Here is a 12,357-nt window from a genome sequence, read left to right as displayed (position 1 = left end):
GGGAACGACACACAACATCCAAAACTCAAGCCACATCTGGCCAATACCAATGTAAAACAGGCTGCCAAAGTATCTTTCTTTGAAAGAGATTCTATCTATTTACTTCTCTGCATCCTTTAAAGAGTCTTTACGTTTTGTGAAGAAGTAATTAACTTAACATATCTGAATAACTTAAAGGTATCATTTTTATTGTAAGGAGGAAGGAGGGGTTGGTAAACAGCAGACTTGTAATCATTTAATTTAAAGAATGTAAAGATGAAATGAAGTTCCCGTGGGGAAGTTTAAAGTAGCTCTGAACAACCAGAACCCCAGAGCCAGACTTTATTCCATCCTATTATCAACTACTTTCCTGTCTGCCCAGATCCCTGCATTTGCCTGCTTTTAAAACCTACAAGGTTGAGTGTCTCCTAACTATTCTGATGAATGCCTGGGAATGAATCAACAACCATGCTGAAGCTGACTAATAAGTGAGTTATATTCAGGGTGCATTTCACCCAATTGTAGCTATTGGTCCCTTCAGATGGATTTTAAGAGCCTGGAAATCTTAATTTCATCAGTAATATTTTGTCACAATAATTGGAAAGAAAATAAAATGAGTTCATTAGAACACCAATGTGTTTGCTTTCATCTTATCATAATATTAATTTTAGAATAATCTAATATTACAATGTTTCCTCTGTCATTTCTAACATTGAGTACCCCTCTCTTTCTACGTAAAGTCATTTGAAAGGTATATCCATTAGAAGGAGAAAGAGCCCATAGCACAGCGATGAAAAATAGTTTTTAGCTTCTTTTTCTTATTTGTTTAATTTCTACTGCACTTTCTTTCCTGCTCAAGCAGTGACACTGACTTGCTAATAAGACGTTGCGTTGATAAATATTAGCCAATTATGTTCAGGCTTTTAATACATGAAGCACAGATTTTGGAGCACTAGATAGTTCACGGTACCAGCTTATCTGTGGATTTGTGTGGGTAGTAGTTAATCAGTGATTCTGGCTCAGGTCTGATGATACAGTTATTTGTTGTCTGTGTGTTATCCTGTTGACGTTTGCTTTACTGTGCTATTTGTACTTTATTCTCTATTTATTTGTATTGTACTTTTTCCCTTTCCATAACACAATGCAATTCTGCACCTCTGTTAACCAAAGAAATCCACCAACACTCCATTTACTAGATTTTTTTCCCCCCTCACATTTTTCTTGTCAAGGGAATCCAGCTGATGTGTTCCTGCATGGATAATTATTACTTTCCTGTCAGAGAAATGTTATAAAAATTTTCCTTTTGGGAAAATGCAATAAAGATTTTTTTCCCCTGGCAAATATTATACAGATGTTCTTCTCTGGACAATACAGTTGAAATGTTCTTTGTAAAATAAGCTGACATAAATGCTTCCATTAGGCTGATTTCTGTGTTAGTAAAAGACTGAGAATATGGTCCTCAGAGGAGAATGTAGAAGGAAAATATTCGTCAGGTGCCTGGTTCTATCAGAATAATACAACTGAAAAATGCTGAAGTGTTTTGTATTTTAATGCATTAGAGCTCCAATTCAGCAAAGCACTTAAGCACATAGTTAAGTCTAGTCCTATTCAGCAAAGCACTTAAGAACGTGCCTAAATTCACTACTGAACAGGGATGGATGGCTGACCTAGAACTGTACAGTAGATCTGGATAGTATCTCGAGCTCAGCTAACCAGCCTGTTGAACATAGATGTAGCCATTCACAGGAGAACTGGAAAGTTTACTAGTCAAGTGGTAACTTGCCACATGAGCCATTGTTTATCTGGCATCAGCACTGTTGTCATAAATATAAAGGGAAGGGTAACCACCGTTCTGTATACAGTACTACAAAATCCTCTTACCTGTAAAGGGTTAAGAAGCTCAAGTAACCTGGCTGACACCTGACTCAAAGGACCAATAAGGGGACAAGATACTTTCAAATCTGGGGGAGGAGGGGGCTTGTTCTGTCTGTTCCGTGTGGCTCTTACAGATCAAGAAAGCAAGCAATCCAACTCCTATAGAATTAGTAAGTACTAGCAAGGGAATGCGTTAGATTATCTTTTGTTTTGGGTTGTGATTTTCTCTGTGCTGAGAGGAAGGTGTATTCCTGTGGTTTTTTTCTTTTTGTAACTTTAAGGTTTTGCCTAGAGGGAAATGCTCTGTGTTTTGAATCTGATTGCCCTGTGAGATTATCTTCCATTCTAAATTTACAGAGGTGCTTCTTATACCTTTTTTTCTTTCTAATAAAGTTCTGTTTTTTTAAGAATCTGTTGTTTTTGTTTAGTGTCCTAAAAAACCCAAGGTTGGTCTGTGCTCATCCAGTTTATTCTCAAGCCTCCCCAGGAAAGGGGGTGTAGGGCTTGGAGGGATTTGGGGGGGAGATAGGGGTCCAAGTGGCCCTCCCTAAATGTTTGTTTGAATCACTTGGTGGTGGCAGCATTTACCTAATCCAAGGTACAAGGGCGAATTTGTGCCTTGGGGAAGTTTTAACCTAAGCTGGTAGAAATAAGCTTAGGGGGTCTTTCATTCGGGTCCCCACATCTGTACCCTAAAGTTCAGAGTGGGGAGGGAACCCTGACAACTGTCTTGTTTGACAGTATCAAGCTTACATCAAACCACCCTATTTACAGGAACTGGACCAGTTTACTTAACCAAATAAGCATCTTTTCTGCTGTCCCAGCTTTGGTATGACCAGTAGCTGATACTTGAGAAGAGAGCGACCCCTCTACCATCCATCCTCTAAAATGCACCTGGATCATTTTGGCAACACACAGTCCTAAATCTCTGTGGTTAGGAAGAGCATTTTGAGGATAACTGCAAGCAATGGAATATCGGTCTAGTTGTTTATTCTGTGATACTTGTACATAAATAAAATATTTCGAGATAGAGAAAAAGACAGGTAATAGCTCCCTATCAACATTAACATCGGAGTTAGGTAAGTATTGCTCACCTTATTCTGAAGATGTAGAAACTGAGATTGTAGGTGACTTGTCCTAGGTCACAGAAGCTTTCAGTGGCAGAATGAGGATCTCAAGAGGTCCTGGCTCCCAGACATGTGTTTAGCATACTACTCCATGCTCCTTTTTAAAATTTTTATTACAGCAGCACCTAGAGGTCCCAGTCAGGATCTAATTGGGTCTAATTATGTGTGGTGCTCTGCAAGCATCTGAAGATACACTCCTTGCCTCAGAGCTTACATTATACGACTTCAGACTCCATTCTTTTCTCACTAAACCCCACCTCTGGAGCTGGTCCCTGATGCAGATTCTGTGTAATGTGGTGACTTCAAAGATGACATACTTGGGATGGAACTGGAGGTGCATTTTATCCCATCGGCCGGGTACCCAGGAGGTTTAAAAAATGAGCTTTTTGCTGTAAATCACTATGGGCTAGATCCACAAAGGGTTGATTATGACCATTTATATCATTGATATTGCCACTGCTATACAATTGCAACAAATCTTGTACAAAGTCAGCCATGTAAGGTGTCAATGGAAAAGTTATGATTTGCCTAAGTATGATTACCCTGTTTATATGCATGTATCATGTTTTGTATCTGAAGTTATTAATGTTGGCTATGTATTGGCATCATACATATATGTTGTATTCCTGGGTAACACCCACCAGATAAAATTTACATTAAAGCCAGACAGCTAGGTATTGATGGCCCATCAAGGACACTTAGCTCTCCCAATGGGCCATAGAAGAAACTCATTCTTCCCAAATCGCTCTTCTTGTGGACACCTTAGCAAGAATATAGGCAATGGCTACCCCCCTGTTAGTCATCAAGCCACGTCAGGACATGTGATGAACTTATAAAAGCAGCAAAGAGTCCTGTGGCACCTTATAGACTAACAGACGTACTGGAGCATGAGCTTTCGTGAGTGAATTCCTACTTCGTCGGATGCATGCTCCCATGAAAGCTTATGCTCCAATACATCTGTTAGTCTATAAGGTGCCACAGGACTCTGCTGCTTTTACAGATCCAGACTAACACGGCTACCCCTCTGATACATGATAAACGTATGTGACCTTGGACTCCATCTTAGGCCAGTAACTTTCCACAAACAGAGACAGTAACTTTCCAGGCACGTGGCAGAGGATATAAAAGACCCCTGAGATCTCCATTTTGCCTCTTTCCTGCCCTGATTTTCTGGACTATGGATTTACAACTAAAAGGAGCATTTTGAACTATAGGCTGAGAACCTTCCAGTCTTTTGGAAGTTACCAGAGAGACTTTACAAATCAGCAGTTGATTCCATCACTGCTTCAAACCTGATATAAAGACTTTGCAATTATTTGTATGCATATGATCTATTAATCATTATTAACTCACTTCTTCTTTTCTTATTAAACCTTTAGTCTTAGTTACCAAAGGCTTCGCATCAGCATGATTATTGGGTAAGATCTGAGGTATATATCGACCTGGCTAGGTGTCTGATCTCTTGGGATTAGAAGAACCCTATATTTGATGAAATTGGTTTTCAGTAACCGCTCATCTTAGAGTCTAGGGTCTGGTTGGTGAGACAAGGACTAGAATCCCTAAGGAGACTTCCTGTTAACCAGTGTGGTGAGACAGAAGTTTACTTTTGTTACTGGCTTGGTATATCTAATGATGGAATAACCACCAGTTTGGGGGTGATTCTACCCTACTTCTCAGCAGTCTGTCCTGAATTTTGCATCTTCAGCACCACCGAGGCACGATGACAGGGACTCAGACTCAATATCGCAATGACTAACTTTTAGGCATCCTGCTGCCTGCTGGTACTTTCTGCCCCAAGTTAGACGCCCAGACTCCCTACACGATGCATGGAGAGAGGTGCCTAATGGGAAGCATCTTTCTCCCCTTGGGATTCACAGCCATGAACCCTTCCCTGGACTTGGGTGTCTAAACCAGGTCAATCCTTTCTTACAAAAAAACTGAGGAGGCCTTTCCACCTCCCACCTCCCCTTTTTCTACCCAACAGCCTGTGGTTAGAGTACTTACCTAGAGTGTGGGAGACCCAGGTTCAACTCCCTTCTCTACCTGATGTAGAACAGAGAGTTGGACTAGGGTGACCAGATGTCCCGATTTTATAGGGACAGTCCCGATTTTTGGGTCTTTTTTTATATAGGCTCCTATTATCCCCCACCCCCGTCCCAATTTTTCACACTTGCTGTCTGGTGACCCTAATTTGGACCCAGGTCTCCCACCTCTCCAGAGAGTGCCTGAGTCACTGGGCTATGGGCTATTTTGGGGTTCTGCTCAATGGCTTCGATTGAAGCTTATTAATTTTGTATAAATAGTTAAATATTAATTGGGCCAGCAGGAGAGCATGAGCATGACTCTGCAGTCTGGCTGATTGGGCACTCATGTTGGTGAAGGGAGAGCTGGGGTTCTGTCCCAGCACCAATGAATATTTAATTACTTTAAATGTGAAGTGTGTTTCTGTTCGGTGATTGTAGAACAGACATTGCAACCTCTATGGTTGTGTCTCAGGGATTTCCATAGGATGTGGTAATGCAAGTAAGAAAATGTTCTTTCTAACTGCTTACCCTTGAGATGCAACATCAGTAAATCAGCAAAGCTCCAAGGAAGGTCATTGGAGCTATGCTAACTTACTCCTGCGAGGAGCTGCTCCTCCATCTTGCATCTAAGAGCCAAGCTGGGTTTTTTTGGAGTTGGCTGATTGTCGGATTGTATAATATTTGACATTTTTTGTGCCAAAACATTAATTTTCAATGGGGAAGAAACCCTAAAAAATGGTGACAACCAAAAAAATTCAGATGACTTTTTTTTTAAAAAATCCTCAAATATTGAAAAAAATCTCTGATCTTTTTTCAAAATCAGGTCTAGTTATTTCCTTCTAATACATCACCTGTAATAGAAGTTCTGCAGGACATGGACATAGTAAGACATCAGTTACCTCCATGCAAAAGCCCACTATATTCAAGTGAAACTCAAGTGCGCTGAGATCTACAGATGAACAAGTGCTGTATAAGAGTTAGGTTTTATTTATTATTATCTGTGCAATGTCCTTGCTGCCTATGAGTTTCCACGTGTGTAATCCATTGGAACTCAGTAACCACTTCTCCCAATACTGCACAAGAGAGAACAAAGTCCAGCTTGCTCTCTGAGCTATATTGTTTCTGCAATGCTGTCAGGAGTAAAAATCGGTACAATTATTATTATTGATCACTGAAGTCAGCAGATTGGACTCTGAATAATGCATGTGGGTGGCCCTCCTGTGCGTAGCCCCATTTACATCAGGGTGCCCCTCTGCAGGCACAGGGATCTCTCTTGCAGGATCAGGACCTAAGAAGGTGCCATTTTCACAAAGTCACTTTCCAGAGTAGAACTTGCCAGCTGAATAAAAATACTTAAGAAACTCGTATTTTAGAACTACCTTTGGAACTGGTCTTCAGGATTCCCCTATTCCTTTTCATCAATAGATGGCAGCAATTTTCCTTGTCTTACTCTGATAAGATCAGCATATTAATTACTGTAAAACAATCCAATCTAACGATTTTATTTTAAAAGCTAAACATTTCAATTGCTTTTTTTTGATGAGCATTGTTATTGCCTGTTAACTAAAATGCAAATCCTGTGCTACTCCTGTGATTGGCATAGGCAGTACACTAAACAGGGGGTTAGTCAAATGTGCAGTGACAGCGGAGACAGGAGTGTGACAGATCTGGCAATTTCCTGCAATATCCTTGAAAGACCTTATTTATTAAGTGTGTATTAGTGTGGGCTGGGATAGTGTGTAACCTCTCTAGCGGGGGGATGTGACATATAGTGCAACCCGATGCAGTCGCTTTGGGGTCTGTGGTTTTTTTAAATGAATGGTTTATATGTGAGTGTGTCCTATTCCATGGGGGAGGCTAGCACAGGTCTTCCAGGAACTGACAACATTGGGTGGTGATTAAGACAACTCAGCCAAGTTGTAAACCCTCCTAGGGAGAATTGCATATACTAGTGTCTCCAGAGACCAACAGACAAAGAAAGGATTTTGGATAAATAGCCTGACTCAGGGCCTTCTTTCTGATCCAGCAAACAGCCAGAAGGGGCCCCAATGTGTGCGGAAGGGTTGGAAGGATTTGACCGGCTAGAGCTCCGTGAGACTGATGGGTGACCTCTGGTAAGCTTTTTAGCATGTGTGCAGGTTCCTTTGTTGTTTTTAATGTTCTCTCTGTAATGCTTTTACCTTAAGAATAAACGGGCTTGCTTAGAAAAAGCGGTGTGGTAACTCGTAACTCTGGGCAACGACACAGTTTGTAGCTTTTGTAGAGAAAGCAAAGCACAGACGCTGGCCTGTTTAGGCGATCTTGCTTGCTGGGAATATCCCACTGTTAGGCAAGGAGCTGTGCAGACATGAAAACCCCTGGTCAGGCGGGAGTGAGATATGGGTCTCTGCCCAAGAGAGGTGATGGGAGCCAAAAGGTGGACAATGGACAGGGAATACAGGTGCAATTACCTCAAACTGTGACATGGAGCATGAAACTGCTTATCTGATTCATGTCTAAACATCTCAGTCACTGTCAAACTTTCACTAATATAGCATGAGAGCTCAGTCCTCCACACTGATTGCAGAGAGAGCTGCCTTGACGGAGCCGCTGAGGATTGCCTACAACGTAGGGGAGTCCTGGGGTAGTGCAAAGCCAATTTAGCTAGTTCTGTGCCAGCCATCCTGCCCTGCCCCTTTCAGCAAAGGAGGAGTGCACACAAAGTAGCTCAAAGTAGCCTGCAGTCTGGATGCCATTGTGCCCGTATGGTTGATGAAGATTTGTGGAGCTCAATAGGGTAGACCTAACAGTCTAGCCTTCCGCCGGGATTGTCCCAAGAAGGAAGTGGTAAGGTCCTTTGTGCTTATCCTTGTAAATGAGGCTAGAAGGATTCCCCCCACCCCACCAAACACACAGGATGAGAATAGCTGAACGGAGGGGCCAGAAAGACTGAAGCTCAGTTTAGTCCAGAGATAAAAGTGCGAAGCATAGAAGAGACTGGAAATGATCCAGCTCAGAAGCAATTCATTTGTACATATTACTTGAGGCTGATTTTTCTCATATGCGCTGGAAATGTATTTCCAGGAGACAGTCATTAAGAGACTCATTTTTAAATGAAATTTTCGTGTTCAGTACAAAGGTTTGCAAACAGGAGATTGAAAGTAAGGGAAATAAATCAGGCAAAGCTACTTAATGAATCTAAAATATAATGGCTCCTGTGATATGAGCATAGAAATAATGATGTTGAAATTAGGGAAGCTTCATGAACATCAAATGAATAACCAATCTCCATTGAACAGAGGGAAAACTGATTTTAATTACTATTTTAAACTAACATTTTGGTGTGATAAATGTTTTATGCATTTGCTATCATATGGAATTAGCTGCTTTTCCTCCCCTTAGTCTTTGGCACCGGCTTTGTCTGCTATCACCCACTCCATCAGCTATCTTTTACTGAATAGCTATCTCAGTCTTCAATCTTGCAAAATTATTTCTAAAAGCTGCAGCCAATTTTTAAAGTTTATGGTCCATTTCATAATGGCTTGTAAATCAGCCCTTGCTTCTTTTTTAATGATGTGTCCCAGAGACTTGGCTATACCACCCTGAGATGTGTATGCAAGGCCGAGAATTGGACAACTTTATAAGAGGATAATTGTTTTAAAGACTATTAAGGTCTTTTTTTCCCTTCTTAAACATTCCTCGGATTATGAACGGTAGCCTTCCCGTCCATTTCTGGTAGTGCATTAAGAGCCTGTACAGCTATTTCAGGTTTATTAATATCCCTTCAGCATAATACAGACCAGTAAAGGACTCTGAGCTGCACTAAATCAGAGTGAGACTTAGGAGAAGGAGCGTGGCCCCAGAATGGTCTAGGCAATAGAGTCATAGACCCATAGAGTTAGAAGGGACTGCAAGGGCGTCCAGTCTAAACCCCTGCCAAGATGCAGGATTGGTTGTGTCTTAACCTTCAAAGACTATCCAGCCTCATTTTGGAAACCTCTAGTGAAATAGATCATCATTATGATCGTTTTCATGGTCTGACCTGCAGCAACTGGATTCATTGGTGGGGCAGACTGGAAAATTCTTAGTAGTCATCAGAGGAAACCACTTACAAGTGTACCGCCTGTTCCTGAAAACTGCTTTGCTTTGTCCATGGATACAGTCCTTCCCTCCCCTCCCCCGACGTGTCCCACTGAAGTCAATGGAATGTGGAGTGGGGTAGCTTTACTTGCAGATATAGCCGTTTGCAGGATCAGGTCCCCAAATGGCACTATCTGCACTCTACCGTGCTCTGAGTTCTGTTGGTTTTGAGGGCTGCCAGATTCCTCTTGTGAATGCACACAGAGATTCTTCCTGTGTTGGGATTTAGAGGAGAATTGAATTAACTGAGATAGCGAACTCATGTATTACAGCACCTTTCCTGAGCTGTGGTAAACTCATCTGTTCTAGATATTTCCCACTGTTTACCAGTGAGACCGTACCCCTCTGCTCTCGTCTCCACCTAGACGAACTACTCCACGCCCTCTGAACACAAGGGGTGAGGTTTTCAAAGGCGCTTTGCATTGGACCAACTCTGCTCCCGTTGAAATCAATGGTAAAACTTCCATAGACTTTAATGCAAGCACAGTTAGGTCAATAGAAAGTGCTCTTGAAAAGGCCACCCAGGAAGTCCTAGTTAATTTATTAATTATTATTATTATTATTATTATTATCCCTTGATTGGAAAATAAAATCCAGGGCTGTGGATATCCTGTGCTGAATGCAGACTTTTACCTAGCCTGTCTCACTGATCCAGCCACCAGTCCTCCATCAGGTTTACGCATCGCTTTATATTTTGTTAATTTATCTTTTAACACCCCTTGGAGTATGAGGTAAGGTCACCGCAATCATGCTCTATTAGTGACCTTTCATTTCAGCAGCTTTGCCAGCTTCTGTGCCAGCCAAAGAGTAAATGTCCTAGCAGCTTGAAGGTCAGCTTTTAACTCCTCCTTCAAGTGCTCCATTGGGAGCCCAGTAATCTTGTATTTGTGCTTCCCTTGGGGATCCAGCCTCCCAGGTATGCACCATGAGCTCCACTTTCTGGGATTGGATTAGTTCACTCACTGCTAAAGCTTTTTTTTTTTTTCCTTTCCTTCCAAGGTGCACAGTTGAACTCCCCCTCCAAAGAAGCCCTGTGGGCATATTGAACATTATAGAAACAAAAAGCATGATAAAGGTCCTGGGTAAAATTTTTAAAAGTGCCTAAGTGAATGAAGAGGCTAAGACCTTCACTTTTGAAAATGGGACTTAGGCCCCTAATTCTCTTAATTACTTTTGAAAAGTTCATCCATTGGCTACAGCCTCAAGTTGGTTACTGAAGTTTTCCGTATATAGGATGATCAGTATTTGGTGTGTTTCCCTAATGTCTGCATCAGTGATTTCTGTCACTGGAATATTTTAGTCTCTTAAAAAGACTGATAAATGATAGCACAGGGGTCTACATTCTCTCAGTGACTTCCACAGCAAATCCGCTGAAGGCACCAGTCAAAAGTTTCTTTTCTAACTGCCAGCATAGCAAACTCCTCCTTGGATCTGACAATCAAGCACTGTTCTTTCTACCATATGCAGATTTAGATGTTGCAGAATTGTTTGCAGTAAAGTTTTGCACTGAGATTTGCCCTGACAGCAGGGTCTAAATCCCTTTGTTATACATGTAAAATAAACTCTCGTTAGTCAGTATCAAATGTACGTCACATCTTCTCAGAGTACAGGTTGAATTTTCTGGGAAGTTAGAGGAAAATTTGTCCAGTGGTTTGAGTTATAAATGTAAGCCTACAAACTTTTTTTTTCCCCTCTGGCTTTGAGAATGCAGCCTCCTTGGGTAGGGACTGTCATGTACGGTATGCACAATGAGTCCCTGCCTTCCTACAGGCTTCTAGATACTATTGCAATATAAATGTTTAACACATGGGTCTTCCTATTTGCTGTTTTCCTGTTGCTGGTCCCTGTCGTTACTGTTCCGTAACAGCTGGAGAAATAGACATAATTTCAAAAAGGTTATGGCAGAAAAAAAAAAAGCCAGCGAAGGGCAACCAAAATAATTAGAGGCACGGGAGGACTTTCTTATGAGATTAAACAAGCTTAAGACTACTTCGTTTGGAGAGAAGACTAATAAAAGGAGATATGACAGAGGCATAGATAATAATGAATGGCACAGAGAAGGGCAGTCAGGCACTGGTATTTATCCTCTCGCAATATAAGAAGGGAATAGTAAATGAAATTAAAAGGCAACAAGTTTGAAACTGAAAAATGAGAATTTTTTTTAACCCAATGCATAATGAACCTGTGGAATTCACTTCCATATGATTTGATATAGCGGGATACAAAAAGAGATTAGTGGTTTGCAGGAATAATAAGACTATTATCCACAACGATGCTATATATTTATTTTAGATTTTAATGTACTATGTAAACCTATCAGTCTATCCCTGCTCTAAGCATCTTTGTCATACATTAAAAATACAAATCAAAGTAAACCCAGCAACTTCCCTGAACCAGGAAGGAAAACAAAACTGAAACCTACCCCAGCACTCAACAGTCTCTTCCCTCCCCATGTGCTGGAAAACAGAGGCACTAGCTAGGGTTAACGTTGATAAGGCATTATAAACCCTCATGCTTTAGAACATAAGGCCTATTGGCCAGGGTTAGGAAGACTTAGGCACACTATTACATAATGGGGATTTTAAACTTTCCTTTGAAGCAACTGGTATTAGAAAGAGGACACTGGACTAGAAGGATAATTGGTCTGATTGGATATAACAAATCTTATGTTCTTTTCATCAGTGTGTAGATTACCCCCATGCAGCTGTGTAACAGTACAACATTTGCAATCAGGATTTAAGTGACTGTGTAAGTGTTAGTATAATAAAATACAAGAGAACCCAGATCATATACAGCAATACAAAATTAATTGAACCACCAAAGCCTGGGGCCTTTGCATTCTGTTTTGACTCTTAAAAATCCTGTGGCAAGCTTCTGTTCTCAGGTTTACACCAGTGGAAATCTGTAGTGACTCCAGTCAATGAAGTAACTCTGGATCCAAAGCCCATCGATATCAGTGGGCTTTGGATTGGGCCTTTACCTCAATTATTGGGATCAGAATCTGGCCATTAACAGGCTGCTATCCTTTCTAAATTATACACAGGCACGTGCTAGGTGACTTATTTAACACTTATCTAGGTGCTAATGTAATATAAATAATATCTGGTTGCATCATCAGTTTTCTGCACAAGGCCAATTAGACACCACCTTGCTGAGCGCTGGGGAGCTGCTCAAGGAGTGGAAGGCTTATGCGCTGTAAGTGAGATTCCTGCCTCTTGCTGTCAAAGGCTGGC

This window comes from Mauremys mutica, chromosome 9 (genome assembly GCF_020497125.1).
Source record: "Mauremys mutica isolate MM-2020 ecotype Southern chromosome 9, ASM2049712v1, whole genome shotgun sequence".
Lineage (NCBI taxonomy): Eukaryota > Metazoa > Chordata > Testudines > Geoemydidae > Mauremys > Mauremys mutica.
Note: the sequence above shows the minus strand (reverse complement) of the source record.